Source organism: Tenrec ecaudatus, chromosome 4 (assembly GCF_050624435.1).
Source record: "Tenrec ecaudatus isolate mTenEca1 chromosome 4, mTenEca1.hap1, whole genome shotgun sequence".
Classification (NCBI taxonomy): Eukaryota; Metazoa; Chordata; class Mammalia; order Afrosoricida; family Tenrecidae; genus Tenrec; species Tenrec ecaudatus.
The window spans coordinates 12,035,505-12,052,837 of record NC_134533.1 but is presented as its reverse complement, the minus strand read 5'-3'; the positions used below and the strand labels follow the sequence as shown (position 1 = coordinate 12,052,837).

At 50.6% G+C, this 17,333-nt stretch overlaps 1 long non-coding RNA gene across 1 annotated transcript; it reads right to left on the bottom strand.

Moving 5' to 3' along the window:
* Positions 1-4,372: 4,372 nt before the first annotated feature.
* Positions 4,373-13,648, bottom strand: LOC142446266 (uncharacterized). Its single transcript, XR_012784040.1, has 3 exons — positions 13,574-13,648; positions 11,070-11,260; positions 4,373-7,269 (listed from the first exon to the last, which is right to left on the bottom strand). It is a non-coding gene; the product is annotated as an uncharacterized LOC142446266 (long non-coding RNA).
* Between the last annotated feature and the right edge of the window lie 3,685 nt (positions 13,649-17,333).

Below are 17,333 nucleotides of genomic sequence, written 5' to 3'. Positions count from 1 at the left end.
CACGGGACCGTGCTCTTTGTCCTGTGTGTGCGTGTGTGTGTGTGTGCATGCGTGCGTGTGTGTGTGTGTATGCGTTTGTGCGCGTGTGCCCTTGCTCAAGTCCTGGCGCAGTTGCCAACTTCATTTTCTGTACGAATGAAACGCCTAAAGATATTTCCAGCGCTTGCAGTTCCCGGGCGGTGCACATGGTTAATGTGTTCGCTGCCGTCTGTGGGGCTGATGGTTGGATTCTACCCAACGGGCATGGATTGTTGGCGAGTCAGCCATTAAACACCCTAGGGACGCAGTTCTACTCGGAAACGCAGGGGGCGCCACTGATTGCGTCGCTGGAGCCAACTCCAGGGCAGACAGGCAAAGGACAGCCCGTGGCTAGCGTTTTCACCCCTGTTAGAGCTAACCCCTAAGCACTAGGTGTGCAGAAGGCTGCATGCACAGTGGGAACCCTCAAATCCATGTCGAGTCTCCACATAGATTTGCACTTCAAAACAGCAAATTCGCTGCCATTGAGTCGATGCCGACTCCCAGCGACCCTGTGGAGCAGGTTAGACCTGCCCTGGTGAGTTTCAGAGACCCGAGCTGTTTACGGGAATAGAAAGAGCTATCCTCCCTAGGAGGAGCTGGTGGTTTTGAACTGCCAACCTTGCCACCAGGGACTGGCAATGCAAAAAAAACCCAAAACAAACCCTGCCTTCAGGCTGAGTAAGTTTTTGGCAACTTCCCTGGCCAGTCCCCAACTCGAATACAAACCCCAAGGCCCACTGTCATCAAGCCCATTCTGACACAGAGTGCCCCGAGACAGGGTTTCTTCGTCTATAAATACTGCAGGGAGCAGGGAGCCTCATCTTGCTCCTGCCCCATGGCTGGAGGGTTCAACTGTGGACGTGGTCGTTGTGAGGTCAGCACCTCCCTCCCCAGCAGCTCCAGGAACTTGCCTGGACTTGCCCTTGCTGTAAACTGATGAGTCATCCCTTGACCACCACCGTGGTGGTCGGAGGGCCTGGCCCCAATGTTGCAAGCAGACGTGTGCACATCCCGATTTGGGCCCCTTTCCCTAATTTGTGGTAGGCTCCGTACTCCAATCATGGGCCCTTTTCCACTTCCACAGTCCCACCCACCTGCAACTGTGAAGATCTGAGCTGGCGCCAGTCATGGTTTTGTGACTGATTCTTTTGTTTTGTGACAGATTCCTTTGTGAGTCCTTAGGCACCCATAGATGCTGACGGTCTCCTGCTGACGGTCTCCCTCCTCTGGATGCGATGGCATGTCTGTGTCCTGTCTGAGACTTGATGGACCTCTAGAAATTATATTTGCATGTGTGTGTGTGTGTGTGTGTGTGTGTGTGTGTTTTCCCCTTAGAACAACCTCCAGAGGGATTGAAGGATGCTGCCATCTCCCTGGAGCCTCTCTTGGCCACCACAGGAGGCAGGACATGCTGCCAGAGCCCGCTGCCCAGTGTTCCCGGTGAGGTATGAAGCGAACACGTTGGCCTCCCCCAGAGTGGGGCTGATGCACGTCTGACCCGAGAAAATTAGTGACCTCATCCCAACTGACTCATTTGTCTGACACGTCCAGGTGCTGAAACAATGATCACGGGGAAGAAGGGAAGTGGATTTTTTAAATTTTTTAATTTTCTGTTTTTTTTACATTTAATTTTTTTAATGAAAAGATCATTTTACTGGGGCTTCCTACAACTCTTATAACATTCCATACATCAATGGGATCAAGAATGTTTGTACATATGTTGCCATCATTTCCAGACATTTGCTTTCTATTGAGCCCTTAGTGTCAGCTACCTGCTCCCACCCCAGCACCTACTCTTCTTTTTTTTCTTTAAAAAAATTATTTTGTCGGGGGCTTATACAACTCTTAACACAATCCATACATCAATTGAATCCAGCATGTTTGTATATATGTTGCCCTCATTCTTTTCTAGACATTTACTTATTTCTTTATTTTTTAAAATTAGGGGCCCATACAACTCTTATCAAAATACATACATACATCAATTGTGTAAAGCACATTTGTGCATTCATTGGCCTCATCATTCTCAAAGCATCAGCTCTCCACCCAAGCGCCTGGCCTCAGCTCATTTTCCCCCTCCCTCCCCACTCCCTCATGAACCCTTGATAATTTATTAATTATTTTGTCATATCTTGCACTGTCCGACGTCTCCCTTCACCTACTTTTCTGTTGTCCATCCCCAAGGGAGGAGGTGATATGTAGATCATTGCAATTGGTTCCCCCTTTCCAACCTACCCTCCCTCCACCCTCTCAGTATCGCCACTCTCACCACTGCTCCTGAAGGGATCATCTGCCCTGGATTCCCTGTGTTGCACATCCTCTGGTCTAGCCAGATTTGTAAGGTAGAATTGGGATCATGATAGTGGCGGGGAGAGGAAGCATTCAGGAACCAGAGGAAAGTTGTATGTTTCATTGTTGCTACATTGTACCCTAACTGGTTCATCTCCTCCTCCTTCTGTAAGGGGATGTCCAGTGTCCTAAAAATGGACTTTGGGTCTCCACTCCGCACTCCCCACCTCATTCACAATTATATGATTTTTTTTGTTCTGATGATGCCTGATACCTGATTCCTTCAACACCTTGTGATCACACAGGCTGGTGTGCTTCTTCTATGTGGGCTTTGTTGCTTCTGAGCTAGATGGCCGCTTGTTTTCCTTCAAGCCTTTAAGACCCCAGACACTATATCTTTTGATAGCCGGGCTCCATCAGCTTTCTTCGCCACATTTGCTTATGCACCCATTTGTCTTCAGCGATCATATCAGGGAGGTCAGCACACATTGATATGATTTTTTGTTCTTTGATGCCTGATAGCTGATCCCTTCGGCACCTCGTGATCACACAGGTTGGTGTGCTTCTTCCATACCAGCACCTTTTCTTAAGGACACAATGGAGGCCTGATTCCTTGGTCCTCCCCCTCGGAATAATTCTCAGTAACCAAAAACTAAACAACAACACAAGCCCCCAAAGCCCACGGCCACCTGGGTGATTCTGGCACCAGAGGCCTATGGGAGAGAGTAGACTGGTGGTGGTGTTTTTCTCACAAGGTGCCTGGTGGGTTTGAACCGCGGACCTTTTGATTGGCAACTGAGAGTGTTAATGACTATGCCCTCTAGGCACCTGCATTAGTAATCATTAGCAAGGCAGGTAACAATAATAGTATGTTAAGTCCTGACTACATATTAAACCCCAAACTTAAACCCACAGCCGATGAGTCAGTTCCAACTCACAGCGACCCTCTATTGGATTTTTCTGAGGCTGTGATGATGATTATTATTTAATCATTTTATTGGGGGTTTGTACAATGCTAATCCATACAGCCATCCTTTGTGTGAAGCACATTTGCATATTTGTTGCCATCATCATTCTCAAAACATCTGCTTTCCACTCGAGCCCTTGGCATCAGCTCATTTGTGATTATTTTTTTTTAAAATAGCTTTTGATATAGAACTCACATATCATACAATTTAGTAGTTCAACCGTATAAAAAGGAGCTGTAGAATCATCACGACAGTCAGTTCTAGAGCATGTTCTTTCTCTGGTCCTCAATGCGGTTAGCTCCCCACCTCCCCCGTCGTACTCCCAAGGAGCCAGTCATCTAGTGACTGTCTCCATAGGTTTACCTGTGGTGGGTTTCACATAGCGGAAAACATACAACAACAAAACAACAACAAACCCCCAAACCAAACAAAAACCCAACTACAATCAAAAAGGAAAAAAAAGCCCAATTGGAAAGAAAGCTGGAATTATCAAAAACTAGAACAAATTTAAAATGGGCCCAAAGGAGAGCCAAAGATAAGATGTTAAATGTTAACATAATTGTCTTTGCAACCATTCACTTTCCAAAGCATTCTGTGTGTTAGCAAGACAATTCCCATCCCTGGTCCTCGGTCAGAGGGATTTACCAGGGCTTCATCCACGTGGATTTCCCCTTCATTAAAAAATCCCCGAAACCACGACTGTCTGCACAGCAGAACAGAACATCGCCAGGTCCTGTGCCACCTCATAATCGTTCTTACTTCCGAGTCCAGTGTTACCTGCCTCAGGTAATAAGAAGAAAGATGTAGAGAGAAAATCTACCTGCGTCTTCACTCTGTTGGGGTAGCAAGCACCCCAAATCCGCTCACTACATGCACCTTTGTGACATTAAGATTTTTTTTAAAAACATTTTATTAGGGGCTCATACAACTCTTATCACAATCCATACATATACATACATCAATCGTATAAAGCACATCAGTACATTCTTTGCCCTAATCATTTTCAAAGCATTTGCTCTCCACTTAAGCCCTTTGCATCAGGTCCTTTTTTTCCCCCCTCCCTCCCCGCTACCCCCTCCCTCATGAGCCCTTGATAATTTATACATTGTTATTTTGTCGACATTAAGATTTTATAGATCTCCCTAACTTGTTTCTATAATTTTTTTTTAACCCGACCAGCTGGTAAACCTCACATTTTCACTACAAGAGCGCCACCTTCCTGTCTCCACCTGCTATTTCCCCACTTCCTTGTCACTGTCTCCATTCTCCAAACTCCCTGCCCTCGATCCTGACTCATCTTGACCCTACTTCCTGCTTGCTCCACGTTCAGTTTTCTTCTGTTCTGCGTAAGGAGTGGAAAACAAAAACGAAACAAAAAAACAGTCCCGACGTGGAAAACAGAGCTCTCTCTGCCGTCTTTTGAGTATTGTCCTCTTGGCTACACGCTCCTTCTACTGTCCAAGAAGTCAACCCCAGCCCTGCCCTCAGTCCCTTGCAAGGGCTTCTGGGGGAGCAACAGGTGGGGGCATCCTGTTGTCTTCCGTGGGGAGGGAGTCCTGCGGACCTCACGGAGGATTGACAGTCTAATAAAAAGGTTACGTAGAGGGGCAGTGGGGAGGAAAGAATAAAGAGGTCACGTGGAGGAGTAAGGGGCGCCTGAGCCAAGCCATGGACGGCGTTTCCAATCCCCTCATACGCACGGGCAAACTGGACAGTCGTGGGGAAGACGAAGGAAGAATGGATGGCTTTCGGTGATCGTGCTGGTGGGGAATACTGGAAGCAGCAGGGATACCAGAAGAGCAAGCGGTTCAGCCTGGGAAGAAGTACAGCCAGAATGCTTCTCCAGCAGCTCAGGGGACAAGGTGTCCTCTCGAGTACTTTGGGCAGGTTATCAGGAGAAAGGCATCGTGCTTGGTAGCATAGAGGATCAGCAAAAAAAAAGAGGACTGACACGGTGGCCGCCACGATGGACTTGCAAGAGACCCTTGCGGGAACGGCACTGGAGCAGGTGGCGCTGGCTCTGCAGTGCACCGCGTCGCTATGAATTGCAACGGAACCAATGGCTCTACCAACAACTCTCCGAGAAGGTGGAAAAGAACCTAACAGCCCAAGCGGGGCTTGGGACCCCAAAGAAGTCTGGATGGCAAAGTCACAGGGTGGGGGGCGGGTGAACACAATAGTCAAGGAAAGAAAAGCAGAGTCCTGGCCTCAGGAAAAGGTAAGCCCCCACCTTTCCCCGACTCCCATGCCAGTGTCAAAGGACCAGAAGACAGCTGCCATCGCATCGATTCTGGCTCACGGAGACTCTACATGTGCCAGAGTAGAGCTGTGCCCCGGATCGGGAGGCCAGTCTTCCAAGGGGCCTATGGGGGGGCTTTGAACCGCGAACCTTTTGGTGATAAGGGCCGTTCCCTGAGTATGCACTTAGGGATGCTTGTGGTTTCTCTTCTGTCCAGAACTGGTTTTTAAATTGTTTTGTGTGTTTAATATATATCATATCATTCTACAGTTCCATCCCTTCAAGCAGAATTGTACAATTGCTACCACCATCGTTTCCGGACATACTTTTGCTCCATGGGCAGAACCAGTTTAAACCAACTCTGAAGTCGGCTTTAGGCAGCTCTGAAGTCCCAGCTGTGTCTCTGATTCTTTGAACTTTCTGATGAGGCCCAAGGGACCTCTTTGTTTGGGAAAAGAGACTCCACAGCAGACGTGAAGGAGCTTGAGTGACGGTCACTGAGTTACAAAACCCCGGAACTTCCTGCCATCTTGGTGGCCTCCTTTGATCAGGACAACTCGGAGAGCCAGGCTTAGAAACCCTGTCCACGGTGACCAGCCTCAGGAAGACCAGCATGGTCGAAGAAGCTCGAGGTTGGGTTTGGGAAACAGAAGGGGCCAAAATGACACCCCCCAATCTGCAGCAGCCGGGGGCTTTCAAAGGCAGCACAACCCCTGAGTCCGCTGCTGTGTGACCCCAGTCCCACCCCCTGGGCTCCTGGGCTCCCCACCACTCACTCAATTCACCGAGTTCGAGCTCGGCCCTTCAGTACTGTGAGTGATTCCAGGCAGTGGGCCCCCAGCGCCTGTTCTTTAGCTTCCCAGTGGTGGAAACATGACAAACACGTGGGACATGGCCACGTCTTGGGGAGCATACAGCTTCCCAGTGAGCACACAGCAAATGGGTGCAGGAGTTCCGAGGAAGGTCGCTTGGTGGGGGTGGGGGTGGGGGATGGGGGTGCCGGTGTCAAATGCACAAGAGAGAGACATGAAGTGTTTGCAGCCTAGAGATCCGGGGACTGCGCTCCTGGGCTTGGAGTCGAGACTCGTGGAGGAAGGCGCTAGAAGGTCCAGCGTGCTATGGAATCCTGGTGGCGTAGTGGTTATGTGTAGAAGGTCCAGCGTGCAAGCCTCTGGGTGGGTGACCTGTTGGTTCTCCGTGGCAGCCGGAAACAAGCAAAGCACCCCCATTGGTCACAGGGTGTGTCCGCTCCCATGCTCAGAGGGTGGAGGCCCAACCAAGAGGTTGGCCAAGGCCCGATTCCTCGAAGGTCCTAAGAGAGAGAGTCCTCCTTAGACCCTTCCAGCTCTGGAGGCCCCAGGCGTCCCCATGACTTGTGATGGTACAACTCCAATCTTGGCTTCTTTTTCCATCTGACTTCCTCCTCCACGTGGGGGTCTCTCTCTGTTTCTTAGCCGCTTCGGTCTCACAGGGGACTCTCCCGTGATTTGGAGTCCTCAAGGGGCATCCGGGAGGACCGTGCCCTTAACTTGGCTGCATCTATTGTCAAGGTTCTTTTTCCAAATGGGGTCACCTTCACGGTTCACAGGACATGGGCATATCTGTGTGGGGGCCTCCCTATTGAGGAAGTCCCACGCACACCGCAATGGAGTGACATAGGGGCTGCCACCATCGGAATCGCCATGAAGACGGAGCAGGGGTGGGCAGCGTTCCGCTCTCCGGGCCACAGGGTCGCTGCCTAGTCGATGGCACCTGCCAACAGCAACGGAACTGGTTACCCGAGGCCCACGGAATCACCCTGGGACAGCGATGCCAACCCCATGTGTGTGGCTGCAGCGTGGACCCCAACTCCTGGCAACTCCACGTGTCTCAGAGCAGGACAGTCGCAGGCAGCATTCTTTATGGAGAAAGTGTCCCGGGGGTGCTGCTAGCCCAAAGGTCACTGGTGTAAACCCACCAGCTGCTCTGTGTGAATAAAGCACACCCCGGGCATCGGTGCCCATGAGCATCCTTGTTGCTCTCAGCCCTTCAGTTGATGCCAAAGCAGAGCCACACAATGGGACCGAATGGCATGGCCTCTCAGGGCTCTCCTGGACTGTAATCTCTGCAAGCGGTTTTTCATGTTGGGGGACATTAGGAGGAGAGAGAGAGAGAGAGAGAGAGAGAGAGAGAGAGAGAGAGAGAGAGAGAGAGAGAGAGAGAGAGAGAGAGAGAGAGGTGGAGAAGAGGGAGGAAGCAGTTGATCAAAATAAAGTTCAGAATCAATTCCGGGAAACAATGGTGGGAAACTCTCCAAGAGATGCCATGACATCCTGGCTGTAGCCATTCCCGCAAAGGTACCAAAGTTACCCAGGACTGTGAGCGTGGTGCTCGGCTGTGCCCCTGAAGGGGACCGTGAGTCGGGGCCAAGGCAAAGGCAGCCAACCACCAACCACAAGGACTCTAGGGAAACCAGTCCCAGTGGCACACTGTGACAGGTGGGGTGAGGGGGTGAGGAAAGGCACAACCAGCTCCTTGGTGCCTGCTAACTGGGACTCTGGGTATCGGGCGATGCCAGGACGACGATGCCAGGTCAGTGAATTTATGGACCGTCAGGCCAGAGGAACCATCGCCACTCAAGACGCAGTCCTCGGGGCGTCCATGAAGAACAAACTGTGGAAGTTGTGCTCGTGCCCAGCTCTGAAGAACAGGAGGTGGTGGCGAAGCATCTTCAACTTGAGTGGATGTGGAAGCCCTTGAGCTCAGTGAGCTAAGCCCATCACAAAAGGGCAGCGATTGCCTGGCTCGCTGTTCTCAGAAGTCCAGAGAGTGGTGGTGTCTGGTGGTTACAAGGGATGGGTGGTGGAAAGTGGGGGAGGGAGGCGACCGATCTCTTCGGAGCAGAAGCTGGCTCGTCTTGGTGCTGAGAGAGGAGCGCGGTCAATCCAACAGCAATAACCACCCTAAATATGTGTGTGGTCCCCTCGCTGGGTCTATGCGAAGGGGCTTCAAAAAGTATGTGGGAAAGTGGAATGGAAAGCAAGTGGGATTTTCCCATGAACTTTTTGAATACCCGGGTGGTGCTCTCAGGTAGAGCTTGGGCTACCAAGGTTGGCGGTTCAAGCCCATCAGCCCCACTGCCTGGATCTGCTCCCATGAGGGTTGACAGTCTCTAGTGCCCTGCAGAGGAAACCAGTTCAGGCCACGAACCAACGCAGTTCCTTTTCTACGGGAGTACCAGGGACATGGGGCACGCTGGCTAAGCCTTGGGCTGGCAACTGAAAAGTCAGATTCAAACCCACCAGCTGCTCTCTGGGAGACAGAAGAGACAAGCTGCTTCAAGATTCATGGCCTCAGAAATCCCAGGGAGCAGATCTCCTAGTCACATGGGGTTAGAAAGCACTCCACAGCGTTGGCTTTGGCTGGCTTGGAAGGGCAGGACAGGGGCCCTTTGTGAGCCACTGTTGCGCTCTGGTGCCCCCAAGTGGATATTTTGGGGAACATGTATAGGACAGGGTAGAACTTCCCCGGTGGGGTTCAGAGATTGGAACTCTTAAGGGGAGTAGAAAGCCTCATCATTTTCCCCTCAGAGTGGCTAGTGGTTTTGAACTGCCGACCTTGAAGCTAGCAGCCCAACATGTAACCCACTATGCCGCCTCAAGGTCTGTGGTTCCTATCCACCAGCTGCTCGAAGGGAGACAGATGAGGCTTTCTGCTCCAATGAAGTTTTTCAGCCTTGGAAACCCACAGGGGCAGTGCTGCCCTGGCCCACAGGGTCGCTCTGAGTCAGAATCGACCTGTGGCAGTGAGGTTGGCAGGGTTTGCCACTCTAGAAAGTTAACCCACAATGAGCTAGAAGAGCAGCTGGTGACTCCAAATCTCGAGGGTTCAGTTGTGGAAAGCTAAGGGAAAGGGAGAGGCTTAAGGCCAGGGTAGCCCCCAGGTTCCTGGAGGAGACTCATTCAGTTCACCACCATCGAGTCAATGCGGACTCATAGTGACCCCCTGTAGGTTTCCGAGGCTGTAGCTGTTTACGGGAGTAGAAAGTCCAGTCTTTCTCCAAGAAGCTGCTGGTGGTTTCGAACTGCTGACATCTGGATCTGGGCCCAGTGCTTAACCACTACACTACCGAGACTCCACCCAGGAGGAGAGAGAGGAACTAAAAACTAGGCAGTGAGTTTGGGACTCAAGAAATGACAGCGGTTCCTTTGGTCCAAATCATCAACCATTTAAGAGGGAAAAGGCAACAGGTACCCAAGGACAAATTCCAGAGGGTTCAGAAAGGAGGAGGGATGGAAACAGGAAACCCAGAGAGACAAGTGGGGCATTGGCGGAGGGGGTGTCAGTAAAGGGGTGAGTTGACACAGAATGTGCAGGAACCGTAAGACTGATGATCTCTGTGAGCCTGTGCCTCATTCATAATAAAAAGTTAAATTAAAAAAATCATTTTATTGGGGGCTTTTACAACTCTTACAATCATACATCAATTGTATCCGACATATTTGCACATATATTCCATCGTTCTCTTCTAGACATTTACTTTCCTTTGAGTCCTTGGGATCAGCTCCTCCTTTTTTCCCTCCCTCCTCTCCCTAAAAGTTGAATTTTTTAAAAGAGGAGAAAACACAGAGAGAATAAATTCATCGTGGAGCCCAGCTGACTTTTGAAACACCTGATTTTTCAGAATCTGATCACCAGGCCCTTCTCTTGAGGCTCGTCTGAGTGAACTTGAACTTGACACTTATGGCTTCTCAGCCAAAAGCTTCCCCCCTTTCTGCCACCCAGGGGCTCTCGAGTTACGGCATTTACTACACACTGGGCCCTCACCTGGAACGGGTAACCCCCTGTCTCTGGCTTCTCCGCCACCTCATCTGCCTTCTCTTCAAAGTCACCGGTGAGAAAACCACATTTCTCAGATCGAGGTTTCACACCAAGGAAGCTACTGTGACTCTCGAAAGCATGATGTCCCTCAGAGACGCCAGTGCTAACGTGTAGCTCCGTCTCAATGGCGAGGGAATCGTTTTTAAGACATGTGCAAGTTATAGCTAGCAACACGCCGACCATGTGTGTTATTTATGACTCAGCTGAGACCTTAAATGATTACCACATCATTTAGGAGCAAATTCAGGATCCTCTTTTTGACCCATGTATGTACTTAGGCTTGTATGACGATGTGTGCATTTGGAAACGTGTGGCATTGATTTGTGAGTTTCAACCCCTTTTTCAGACCGATGCTGTCCCACACTATCATTCTGGAAGTCTTGCCTTTTCTCATTCGACCTGCTTAGGGGATGACTCGTGTTAATTCATAGCCCTAACCCCCCCCCCCCACTATTACCCCATCCATGGCTGTCAGGCTGATTCTGATTCATGGTGACCCTCTAGCACAGTTGTCGCACTGTTTATCCCCGACGACATTTGTTGTGTAACTGTGCCTACCTACTTCTCTGCTGGCCTTCTCATCAAGGCACAGTCATCATGCAGCTGGCCTTTCACCCATGAATGTGTCTGCACGCGTGTGCCGAATGCTCATCCTTTGATGCACACAGTGTTCCTACAGACCTGTGGCTCACCGTTTCTCCTGGCGTGTGATGCCTTTGGAAACACAGGGTCTGCCAGGTCCACAGGCAAACACATCCATGATTTCTTTTCCATCATGGCTTCTGCCCTTGGAGTCTTGAAAGTCTTCTTATCCATTCCACACTTGTAAGGCTGTCTTTTGTATGTTCAGAACCGGCGCTTGACATATAGAGCCTTGGAAACCCTGTGGAGGCAGAATGAATGGAACAGCAGTGGGATTGGAGTTTTGTTTTGGGGCATAGGTGGTGTGAACATGCAGCTTTGACTGAGAACCACTGCTGTAAGGTCCAAACCTAGAGAAGAACTGCTGGGACTCACAGGTGTGTCTTTAGAACTACTAGGCGTTGCCAACATGCTCTCCAAAGGGATGATAACTCCTTATGAACCTCTGATTCTGCGGGGATGCATCTTTGACAACCCATGGTCCCACTGTCCCAGTGGAACAATAAGGGAACTGGGCCAAGGCCACAAAGTAGTGCTGCTGGGGCATCGCTCCAAAGCCTGAGCTCTCCTCCAGCGTCAGCATCCTGCCTCTCCATTTACAAACCTTCCTTCCACTCAGCGTGCTGCGAGTCCACTGTGCTACGGCACAAGGTGTTAGGGCATCGTGCCAGAGCACAGGTGATCTTCTCGGGTTCTGTGCCCCCACCTGGTTTCTACAGCGACTCTAAACTGAACTGCAGTGTGGAGGGGGAAACTCACAATCGACTTCTCTTAGAATCTTGGAGGGAGCCAATGCCATGGGCCTGGACTTTTCAGAACACACAGAAACTTCGCATGAAGGGGGCCAAGGGGGCTGAATGGCCATCTGTGGATCCATCTTCTCATCGTGAATTTGCCAAGTTGTCCAGACGACATCTCTCTGCCTAATTATGTGCCAAGAAGATGTTCTAAGGGTCTCCGAAGGACAAGGCAGGGTACATTCTCTCAAACTTGTCACCTTTTGGAGAAATTGAGACTCTAGTGTAAATGAGAGGCGGGCCTGTGTATCTTGGTTTTAAATTGTCGGTCGAAATTTTGAACGGCATGATGTTAAAGAAGTGGCTAGCATGAGGTCACATGTGGGGACATTTTTGACCCTGAAGTTTCTTTCCTCCCTGCCTTCCCGGGCATCTATGAGGTGCTTTGTGGCTCAAACCAAAATGAAAAACCCTTCCTGGTTGTGGAAGGCAGTCTGAGATGCCCACCTGCTCCCACAAAGATTACAACCAAGAAAACCCCATGGGGGTAGTTCTACTCTGTCATGGGGGCTATTATGAGTTGGAATCGATTCAACAGTAAACAACCACCAACGCTGACTAAACACACAGGCAAACACAGCGAGGGCCCGGTCCTGGCACAGAGAGGTTCCTCGTGGAAGGCCTGGCCGGTTCCAGGGCTCCTTTCTGTTTCGTCCTACCCCAAACATTCTTAAGACCTTCTCAGGAGGCAGAATGTGGGCTCAGGGGTCAGGGTTGATGGATCCAATCTAGCCCTACCACTCTACTACCTCCACAAGCTTGGGAAAATGGCTGCACTTCTCTGAGGTGCTGGCCCATTGTGGAAAAGGGAGAGTGCTTGAGAGGGTAAACGTGGAATGGTCAGCAGCTGGAGACCCGTCCAGTGTCCAGCAGCAGAGAGAACCACAAGCAGAACGTTCGCTCAGGAATATTTTGCTGAAGCAGTAAGGAGGGGGAAGGCAAAACTGCCTGAGTCAATCTCACCAACACCAGGCTGAAAGCTGCCAGATGCAAGAGTGGACCACAGGGTCCATTTTCCCATTATCTTTTAAAGACAGACTTCGTAGTCAAGCTTAGGGCTTGGGTGGTAAAGCAATAAAATGATTCTTATAAAAGGCTTTCTCTGCCTTTTAAGATGGTTACTTGTAGAGAGGCCTTGGTAGGGAAGGGGCAGGAAGGGCAGGGTGCGTGTGTGTGTGTGTGTGTGTGTGTGTTATTAAGACTCAGTGACCCCATGTGATAGAATGGAACTGCCCCTGCCCCGCCCTCACTGCCTAGGGTATTCTAAGCTGTAATCTTTATGGGAGCAGATTGCCAGGCCTTACTTCCGCAGGACCCCATATTCGGGTTCCAACATTTCAGCCAGCAGCCCAGAGCTAGACCTAAGGAGGAGCTGGTTTTTCAGGAGTGTCTTCATTTAACTAGTGGAGCTATTTCGTTTCCGTGTGCGTGTTATTGAACCACGACAGCAGTTTGAAACCCCCCCACCCCCTTCCCACCCAGCCAGTCAATCTGCGGGAGAAAGACGAGGCGTTTCTACTCCAAAGAGTTACCATCTCAGAAGCCCCCAGGGCAGTTCTACCCTGTCCTACAGGGTCCCTGTGAGGCTGCATCTACTCGATCGCAGCGAGGTTTTGGCTTATTTCATAACAATTAAGAGCTCATTTAGGATCAGCTGGAGGAGTCCTAGAGAAGCCAGGAACCGCCCCCAGAAGCACCCACTCCCATCAGCACGAACCCCGCCCCGGCCGGGGGGCCCGGCCACACACGACCCAAACCTGCGGTGTAAACGGCCCGGTTGGGACAGGAACAGCCCGCCGCGGCGCGCCCACTGCCCACGTGCCACCGCCGACCCGGAAGCGGAACTGGCCGCACACCGCCTGCGCCTGCGCAGAACTAACCGCCGCCGGGACTCAGCTGCGCACGCGCCCCCTGCGGGAGACTGAGCGCCATTGGCGCGCAGCCCTTGATCTGGGTAGAGGCTCCTGCGCCCAGGGACCTGCTGCGGCCTTGACCCAGAGATCTCGCTGTGGAATGACTTTGGAATGACTACTGGAAGTCGTCTCCCAAGAGAGTCAGTAGACGGCTTCTGCAAAAGGCCAACGAGCAAACAGTGTAGGCCTTGTGGACCAAGAGGCAAGATCTGTAGGCTAAGATGCAGACACATTGTTTCGGTTAGCGGCTTTGGAGCCGGCCTGACCTCACCCTACGCAATGGAAGAAGATGCTGCCCAGAACCGCTGCCCTGTCCTGCACTCACATCATGACCGGTTGTGGATAGACCCGTTGAAATCGATAGGGCTTTCGTTGAATCTTGGAATTAGAGCGCCAGACCATTCTTCCAAGTCCAATTTAGTCTTGCGACCTGTTCAGCATGCTTGCGTCACTCCAACCACCCCTGACTGACAGGAGGTGGTGCATGAGGTGTGGTGGCCGGGGTAAAATGCAGACATCCTGCCTGGAAGAGGAGAATTCAGTGAATCGCTAATGCTGTGTCTTAGGCTGGGTTCTAGAGAAGCAAAACCAGAGCATTTTTATGTGTCTATAGGTAAACTCGGCCAAACTCACTGCCATCGAGTTGATGTCACCTCATCGCGACCTTGTAGGACAGGGCAGAACTGCCCCTGTGGGTCTTCGAACCTCTTTACTTTGATGCCCCACCTTTGCCCTACAGAGGGGGTGCGTGATTTCAAACTACTGACCTTGAGTTTAGCAGCCCAAATCCAATCCACTATGGCACCAGCATTCAGATTGATCAATAGTTGATGTCAAGCAAATGGCTCACACAGTCGTAGAGGGGGGCAAGTTCCAAATCCGTGGGCCAGATGTGAGGCTAGAGGCTACTTGTGAGTGGTGTAGCTGCAGAAGGTGATGAATCTAAGGCAGGTCAGATGGCCGCAGAGGTGAATGAATCTAGGGCCAGTAGATAAGATGACGGATGAATGCTGATGACTCCCAGGATTGGCAGGCAATACAACAGGCTGCTGGCTCAAGTTCAAAGAACCAAAGGTCAGATGACAAGGCAGATGTTGGATCCAGACCCAGCAAAAAGCAAGCAAGCTTTTCCATAGCACCCACTTGTACTGGAAGCAGATAACGGCACCTCCAAGGAGACTTTCTCTCAATTGGCTGGCTGCTTACAGCAGACGCCATCAGGGAAGAAGTGGTTACGTTATATTAGATTTCATCATGGAGGATTACTGAGTCTTAAGTGCTAACCCACCGAGAATCCTGGCTCAGCCAATTTGACATAAACCTCTAAATAGCACAGCCCATGAGCCATCAATCCTCACAAAATTTTATAGATGAAATGCAAAAGATAAAAATAATTACATATACATGAATATTTAAAAACAAAACAAACACCCCACCATGGAGTGCTTTTCTACTTTGACTCCATGAGTGGAGTGGGGTCACCATGATTGGGTATTGATTTGGTAACTTTTTTTTAATTGGTGAAGATGTTAAAAATAGTGTATTAGGATAAAATTATGTGAAGTGGAATGTGAATGAGTTGAAAGAAAAGGGAATTATGTAAAGTTTTCTGTTGAAGAAGAGCTTGTGCATGTATTTTTCAAATGGGTGGTAAACCCCCCCCCAAAAAAAAAAAAACCAAACAACCAAACTCATTGCCTTTGAGTTGGTTGATGTAGACTCATAGTGACGCTGTAAGACAGGGTAGAACTGGCCCCATGAGTTCTGAGACTGTTTATGGGAGTAGAAAGCCCCATCTGTCTCCCGAGGAGGGGCTGTTGGTTTTGAACTGCTGACTTTTTGGATAGCCGCCCAACCTGTAACCACTACACCACCAGGGCTCCTTCAAATGGGTGGTAGTGAGGATCACATTGCATTAAGAGTATGATGCAAGTCTTATTTTAGCATGTCCCAAACTTGCAACGCACCGAACATGAAGCAATCACTGACAGGATGGCCAAAATTTGGCGGTTACTTTTTAAGACATGCCTAGATTTATTTATTTATTGTTTTAGTGGACACTAGAGCTAAAACATTTGGAGACTACTAGGTTCAAGCCCACCAACCACTTCCCAGTAGAAAGACTAGGCTGTCTACTCTGCTAAAAATATTCAAAGCTACAGAAACCCTTTATAGGGTCGCTAAGGAGCCTGGGTGGGTTATGAGTTGGTCTGTGAATCTCAAGGTCAGCGCTTTGAAACCACCAGCTGCTCCAAGGGAGCATGATGGGGCTGTCTACTCTTTCAAAGATTTACAATCTCATGGAACCCCACAGGGACAGTTCGAAGGCCTGGTAGGCTCACTAGGAGTCAGAATCCAGGCGATGGCAGCGAGTCAAGGGGCTCTTGTGGAAATGTTGGAGGTGAGTTATGTATTACACTGCTAACCCAGGCTAGCAGTTCAAATTCACTGGCTGCGCAGAGGGAGCTGGTTGAGGCTATCTGTTGCAGTAACGATCGATCGACAGCCCTAGGGATCGCTATGATGTGGACTCCACTGATGGCAGTGAGTTTGCTTGCTTTGGGGGGCAGACATCTCCAACGGCCCATCGCTCCCCTTGGGCAGACATAAAGATAGTCCCTGCTCTCACAGGGAATCCACATTCCAGGCACCCCTTATCTCCAGGGGACCTGGTACCCAGAGGCTCAGAGTCCTTAAGGGATACACTTGTTCACTGCTTCTATGTAGCATAATTCCACTCCAGCCTAATCTATCCCTGTGGTTCCTCCTCCCTTATTGTACTGTCAGAAGACATCTCTAATATTTCAGTGTGGGGACTCTGCAGGATCTCTCTGGGAGACCTCTGTGTGACAGTCGGCTTCCGAAAAGATGACAACCAACCCAAAGGTTAGAGGTTCAAACACAACCCATTGCTGAGGGGCAATGTCGCTGTCACCGAGTGGATTCCGACTCATAGAGAGCCAATAGGGCAGAGTAGACCTGCCCTGGGGGTTTCCGAGGCTGTTCGGGAGCAGAAAGCTTCATCTGGCTCATGCAGAGTGGCTGGCGGATTTGAACCTCCGACCTTGCGGCCAGCAGCTCTACGAGTGACCCACTACACCACCAAGGAGGGAGGATAGAGGTGCCCAGCTTGAGACCCGGTGCCCTAAAGAAAGGTGAGATCTAGGTTCTGATTGCCCAAGAAACAGAGGGCCCAACAGTAAAACAAAACTCTGGTGCGGTTTGCAGGGCGTTTTCTTTTTACGTCCTCTTAAAAGCTGCAGAGGTAGGAAATACGCCGCTTTGTAAGGAGAAAAAGGCTGGGAACAGAAATGCCAGGGCAAAATGCGCCAGCTCCCAGCCCAACGTCGGAGTCTAACGCCCGCAGCGCGTTTGCGTCCCGGGGCCCTCGCAGTGCACGCTGGGGCTTGTAGTCCTCTGCGTGGGGAGTCCTGCGCGCGCTGCTCTCACCGCGGCCACTTCCTTCCTGACTGGTGGGCAGCCGCTCCCGGAAGCAGAGGAAGCTTAAAGTTTCAACGCTTCCTTTCCTCGCCTCTTAGTCCCGCCCATTGACAGGGCCTCCAGCCAATAGGCGAGCGGATTGGAGATTCTCGTGAGTTGATTG